At 37.3% G+C, this 6343-nt stretch overlaps 1 non-coding gene across 1 annotated transcript; it reads left to right on the top strand.

Annotated features, from left to right (window-relative positions):
- The first annotated feature begins 2997 nt into the window (after window positions 1-2997).
- Window positions 2998-3104, top strand: LOC122094573. Its single transcript, XR_006144888.1, has one exon. It is a non-coding gene; the product is annotated as a small nucleolar RNA R71 (small nucleolar RNA).
- The last annotated feature ends 3239 nt before the right edge of the window (window positions 3105-6343 follow it).

The following is a 6343-nucleotide window of genomic DNA, read 5'->3' as shown; positions in this document are numbered from 1 at the left end:
AGGCGGAGATCGTAAAATCCAAATATTAAACACAAAATAAATATGCGGAAGCGATTTCACATTATAAACTATACATCTAGGAGGCTTTCATAGCATTCTATGCTTTGTCCCACGGAGAAGTTGTAATTCAGCCCATGGACTTTCTTGAATTCCATGTGGCTGATGATGCATCTCATAAGGTGTTTTATAGAATGTAATCTTTGGTATTCGCTTCCTTTGTTGTGAATGGCACGGTCTGTCCTGCTTGATTTAAGGACCTCCCTTTCTTTCTTATGGTCTTCCCATAGAAGGTTGTAGAGATTGCCTCTTTCTATAATTTTTTTCTTTCTCTTAATACATACATCTTAACTATAATACAAACCTCATCACCCTCTTCTGCTCCTCCTCCTCCTCCCTCACCAGCTATCAGCTATTGCGCTTCATCATCACCACCACCACCTTCACCATATCTTCATCACCCATTTGACATTTGAGTTGGGCTGAGATTGATTGATGTATCTCTTTAATATATGGCTTTAAATTCTCAAGTCAAAATTTGCAAATCCTGATAAAGGATATACGTGCTTGCCAAGTTTAAACTTGTTTGATTTAGATTATATTCTCAAAATTATCAATTCAGAGTTTCCTAGCTTACGGGCTCTCAACCTTGATTCTAATTCTAAATTCTGAACCATATATAGCCTTGGATGATTTTTTTTTTTTTTTTTTACAACTTTACAAGGGTATGCATGTCTCATGTTAGAAATTTTGTTGCCTTAGATGGATCACATAAGGCTTATGTATTTGTGGGTCCTACGTCAACAAATTGCTTTTACAATCATATAATATGGCTGCCTTATTTAATCTTGTAATAATAGCATCTTATATGATTATTTTAAATAATTTTACAATGTCAAATAAATGAAAGACAACCATTGGAAAATTTTAGCGTGATATTTTACATTGTATTTTCCCTCTTGCAACAAACGTTGAAAAATATTTCAACATCGAAAATTTTACATGTAAATTTTTCCATAAAAAAATGCTGAAACAAACAGAGCCTTAGGACATTGCTTTTTAGCGTGGAGAATGGAGATAAATTTATCATCTAATTTTTTTTTTTTTTTTTTTTGGGCTAATGGGTCATTTGTATTAAAAAGGAAGAAAAATAATTACAAAAAATAAAAAAAGCAATAATCTGACTCCACCTAAGGCATTACTCTCAGCAGAGAGAGCACACTGGCAACAAGACACAGACACAACACCTAGAAAATGCAATCCTACCACACTATTGAGGCTAACCATCGGCATGAACATACTTAGAGAAATTCTATGAATCTCTCACTTTATTTTCCGCAGCAACCGCCAAAGCATCTATCATTGCCACCTCTTGGAGAGCAGAAGTAAAAGCCTCCACCATCAGCCCTTTTGAATTCTTTCTTATCTTAGATGAAGCTAGAAAAGCCACACGACCACCTCTGATATTGACTCCCCTAGCCCCACGATTTCTGCGACGACCACAAACCACAGACCAAGCACCAACTCCTGCATCATGAACTTCGACCTCACCACTTTTGCTTATTACGCCTCTCATATATTTTGGCCAAAGATTCAAACCACTTTAAGCTTCGAGATGGAGAAGAAATTTCATTCCCCTCCTCTCCTGATCCCTCATTTTCTTGTTTATCACTCGAACCTTCTTCAGAATCTGTCTTTTTCAATCTCTTTGAAAACCACTCCCTTAAAGGAAGTTTCAACCTCCTTAATCACCATGTGATTTCTTACCAAAGGAAGATCAAGTGCCACCTCATCCTTTTGTGCGTAAAGAGAAGAAGTAGGAACATATTTTAACTTGTCCATCATTACCTTCTCTAATCTTATCTCCAATTTTTGGTTGCCTGCAAACAGCTCGTTTGACCCCAAATTACACTCCTTGATAGATGGCAATTGCTTAGAATAAGGAAGTGAATCTTCACCTATAACGGAAAGGATATTTACATAAGAATCTTTCATTGCTCCTTCCAATTCAGCACCTTCCATGCTAACCGAGACAATCTCATTACTTTCCACATTAATCAAAATCTCATCAATATTTGATTCCTTGTCCTCATCAATCAAATTTGTTTAGCTAAAGGTAAGGGCCATACTGATTCGAAGCAAATATAATTTCTGTTACACTTGATCTAGGGACCCCCACACTTGAATTTTTATTACCCCATATCAATTTCAGGCATAAGCATATTTCTTAATTCGAAACTCGCCTTGTCTCTTCCAAAACATCCTTATCTTAAGGCAAGACCACTTGTGAAGTAATAGGGAACCCAGGACTAAGGCGTTGGAGTGTTTTTTTATCAAACATGTTACCAAGACATTGATGACATTTACACATACTTTCCTTTTGTGTGGTTTTCTTTTTCAAATTTTTTTTCATAATAAACTCTACCCTATTCCACTACTGTTGGCCTAGGAAAAGTATTTGGTGCAAAATTTTATTGTGTAAAGGGAGGCCTTTGGGGTCCAGATTGACTTTGGTTATGAAAATTGGAAGGCACTACTTGATTGCTCTGGTTCCAGAAGAAATTTGAGTGATTTCTCCATCCTGTTACTATATGGATTATTCTGATATAAGGCATTCACACTTTCATTGGAATTACCCTCAGAGGTGTTGGGGCATTCTTCAATGACATGTCCAGAGGACTGGCACCAAGCACACATCTTAACCAAATTGATTGATGATGACTCTCTAGGAACAATAGCCTCAATCCTTTTGATAAGGCTATCTAAGTGGGCTTCCTTGGCTACTAACACATCCACAAAATATCCTTTCTCTCATATGGTTCTTTCACTATCTGTGTTTGATTCCCACTCACAGGTTTTGTCAGCTAAGTCAAGTAAGAATTCTCATGTCTTTCTTTCATCTGTAAAGGATGTAATCCCTCAGGGCACATAGACTCTATCATTTGTTTAGTTGGGTAATCAATACCCTCATAAATTATTTGACATAAATGCCATAAGTCTAAGCCATGGTGAGAGTATTCTTGGAGTAGATCCTTGAATCTCTCCATAAGTTTAGAAAATGACTCACTAGGCTTTTACCTAAACTGAAGGATAACACTTCTAAGCTTATTGGTCTTGTGAGTTGGGAAAAACTTCTTGAGGAAGGCAACTGTGAATTTCTCCCATGTGGTTATGGAATTTGAGGGTAACCCATACAACCACTTCTTAGCTTGGTCTTTCAATGCAAAAGTGATAAACCTAAGCTTAACAACATCATCAGAAAGCTGTTGGATCTTAATTAGAATACATACCTCTTCAAATTCCCTTAGAAATAGGTATGCATCCTCAAAGGTCAGCCCATGGAAGTGGAAAAACATAGTGATGTATTGAGATTTGAGCTCAAAATTATTGCCCTAGGCTTGTGGCAGAGCTATGCAGGAAGGTTGGGCTGTTCTAGCAGGGTATAACCTATTTTTTAGAGATTTAGGTGGAGGGTTTTGTTGTTTGTCTCCTATATTGAAAGGTTTTAAAGAAAGTAAACATATAGGGTCACTACTTGTTGGATCTCTTCTTTCGAACCTATTTGCACTCATGCAACAGAACACTATCCACAACTAGAATAAGACAAACCACAAACACAAGAAAAAAAAAATTTGAAAACTTTTTTCTGATTTTTTTTTTCTTGTGAGCTTACCGGCAGGGATTCGGGGTTGCTTAGGTCAATTCCTGAGATAATGCCACATTGTGAAACCTGTCTTTATCATACTATGAGCCTTGGTGACCTCCACCGATACAACTATTATTGCAAGTTGTTCTTATTAGGAATTCAATAAAAAAAAAAAAAAAAAAAAAACAAAACAAAACCAAAGCAAACAAGTACTCCCGAATTTAACCCAAAAGAAAGCAAAAAATAAACATGGAAAACTATCTCCCTGGCAATTGGCGCCAAAAAACTTGTCGAACCACGTGGTGCCACTGAGTTTTTTTTTTTTTTTTTTTATTGAGCTTTCTATTACTGTGGAGCAAAGGAGGCAGATAGGGGGAGAAGGTGGACAGAAGGGTTCTTCATTTCCCACAGCCCAAGGTGGAGGATCTCATGCTGCTGTTCCCAAAGGTGTGCCTTGGGTATCTTGTTTCTCGTCATCACCAATGCAAAAGAGAGAGGGTTGGAATCTGAAATTCATTGCACCTGATGTTGTTAATGGGAACACTATTGCTCATTGTCCAGCAGCTATTGTGAAGGAAGAAATGGAGAAATGGAAGGGTGCGTTGATCGACCACTTCATTGGTCGACGACCATCTTTTTAATTTACAAGAGATAGCTTATTGTTTCAATGGAAAATTTCAAGTCATGTTGATGTAAACGTGCTCGATAGTGGTTTGTTCGCCTTTTAGATTTAACGTCGAGGAGGATCGGCTAAAAGTTCTTGAGGGTGGGCCTTGATTTGTCCAAAAAAATCCTTTCATTATCTGCCCTTGGGGTCCATGCGCTTCTCTTGATAAGATTAATCTTTGTTCTATTCCCTTTTGGATAAGTTTACCAAATCTCCCATTTCATTATTGGAGTTCTGAATCATTGAGTAGAATTGGGAGTATGATAGGGAAGCCCCTTATTACAGATAAGAGAATGATGACAAAGAAGAGGCTGCCATTTGCGCGCTTATGTGTGGAGGTAAATGCCGGAAATGAGTTGCCGAGTTCAGTATTTGTGTATGAGGAGATTGTCTTCATGCAGTTCCTTTATGATTAGAGACCTTCTAGTTGTAGCAATTGTAAAATATTTGGTCACTCTTCTAGTTAGTGTCCAAGTCTTGGAGGTGAAATTAATGGTGATTTGGAAACTCATAAGACCAAAAAGGCATGGAGAGAATGGAGACCGAAGCTATCATCTAATTGTTCTTATATTTTGAAACTATAATTTTTCTCCCCCTCTTTTCTTATTGTACAATGTGTCAAGAGTTTTTACCTTTTAACATTCCCAAATTATAGGTTGCATTGTGGGGGGAAATGTCTTTAGTAGTATGCCTTGGGCATAAAATTTTGTACTTGGATCTTAAGTAAGAATTTACAAAGTAATGGAGTTTAATTATAATTATTTCATATAATATTTTGTATTCCTTTGGCACTGGTAGTTTGAATCTAGAAATAGGAAGACAAATGCAATGGTGAAGTTAAAACTGCAATGAAGAAGATCAAGAAAGAATACAGGATCAAAACAGAGATGTCTGAGAGCTTTAGGAAAGCCCACAATGAGCAAGTTCGTCAAATTACAAGAAGCAAAATTTGAGATCGAATCTCTGGCAAGGAAAATGTATGAATATTTCAAATCCTCCTTGAGCGAAAAAAGAGAACCAATTATAGCAAACACCAATAAATACAAAAATAAACAAATACAGATCCGCACAACACAGAGATTTAACGAGATTCACACACTGATTTGGTGTGCTACGTCCTCAGGTGAAGAAGAAGATGTTTCACTCAATAGAGAGTTTACAGTCAAGATTACTCAAGAACAGCCAAGCAGTGGCGAGAAAACTCGCTCTGAAACCATAGCTCAAAAAACCTCCAAATTATAACTGCTTGCTCAACAAGATGATAGTCTAGTATATACTTCTCCAAGTCGCGGGTCAATCTATCAGGTTGCGATCGATCGGGTTGAACCGATCAACGTAATCCCTCTACTTCCATCATAGATTTCAGATAAATCTCATTCGAGTCGCCACCATATGTCAAAGCGGGTCATTCTTAAAAATGGGTCAAGAATTCGAGACAAGCTTAACAAATTCTTTTGCATCTGAGAACAGCAAATGATAACCTCCGAGCTAATTCTGCAAAGAAGTTGCATAAGTTGGAAGTAGGGAACAGAGAACTATTTTCTGCTTTAGATGAAGCAAATCTGAAAACTAAAGATTAAGAGGAAAAGATCCTAGCGTACAACTAGGAGATTGAACGTCTAAAGGAACACCTTTTTTTTTCTTTTTCTTTTTTTTCACAAGAAGCACCATGAAGCAGAACAAAAAAACCCAAGTGTCTAAAGAACTGAGAAAGAGAGATGATCTATTACTGGACCTAGAGGAGGAAGTGCTTGCAGCTTACGAAACAAGCAACGGACATTGCCCCTACTCAGCCCGGATAACAGAAAAAGAAATCCTTTCATAAGGAGCGAAGCGAAGCGAATATCAAGCTGAGAAATTAGAAAAAAAAAAAAAAAAAAAAAGTCTAATGGCAGTGTTTAGATCAACGAGTTTTATGATTGCGATGGACTGTCGGTCATCGCACGAACGAATGAGAAGGAAGATCAAGAGTTCAGTGACATGATGGTTGCCATTGACAGGTTCAGCTAATGAGAACCACAAAAGCAACAGGA

Source organism: Macadamia integrifolia, chromosome 11 (assembly GCF_013358625.1).
Source record: "Macadamia integrifolia cultivar HAES 741 chromosome 11, SCU_Mint_v3, whole genome shotgun sequence".
Taxonomy (NCBI): domain Eukaryota; kingdom Viridiplantae; phylum Streptophyta; class Magnoliopsida; order Proteales; family Proteaceae; genus Macadamia; species Macadamia integrifolia.
The sequence above is the reverse complement of the archived record's forward strand: the minus strand, read 5'-3'. Positions and strand labels throughout refer to the sequence as shown.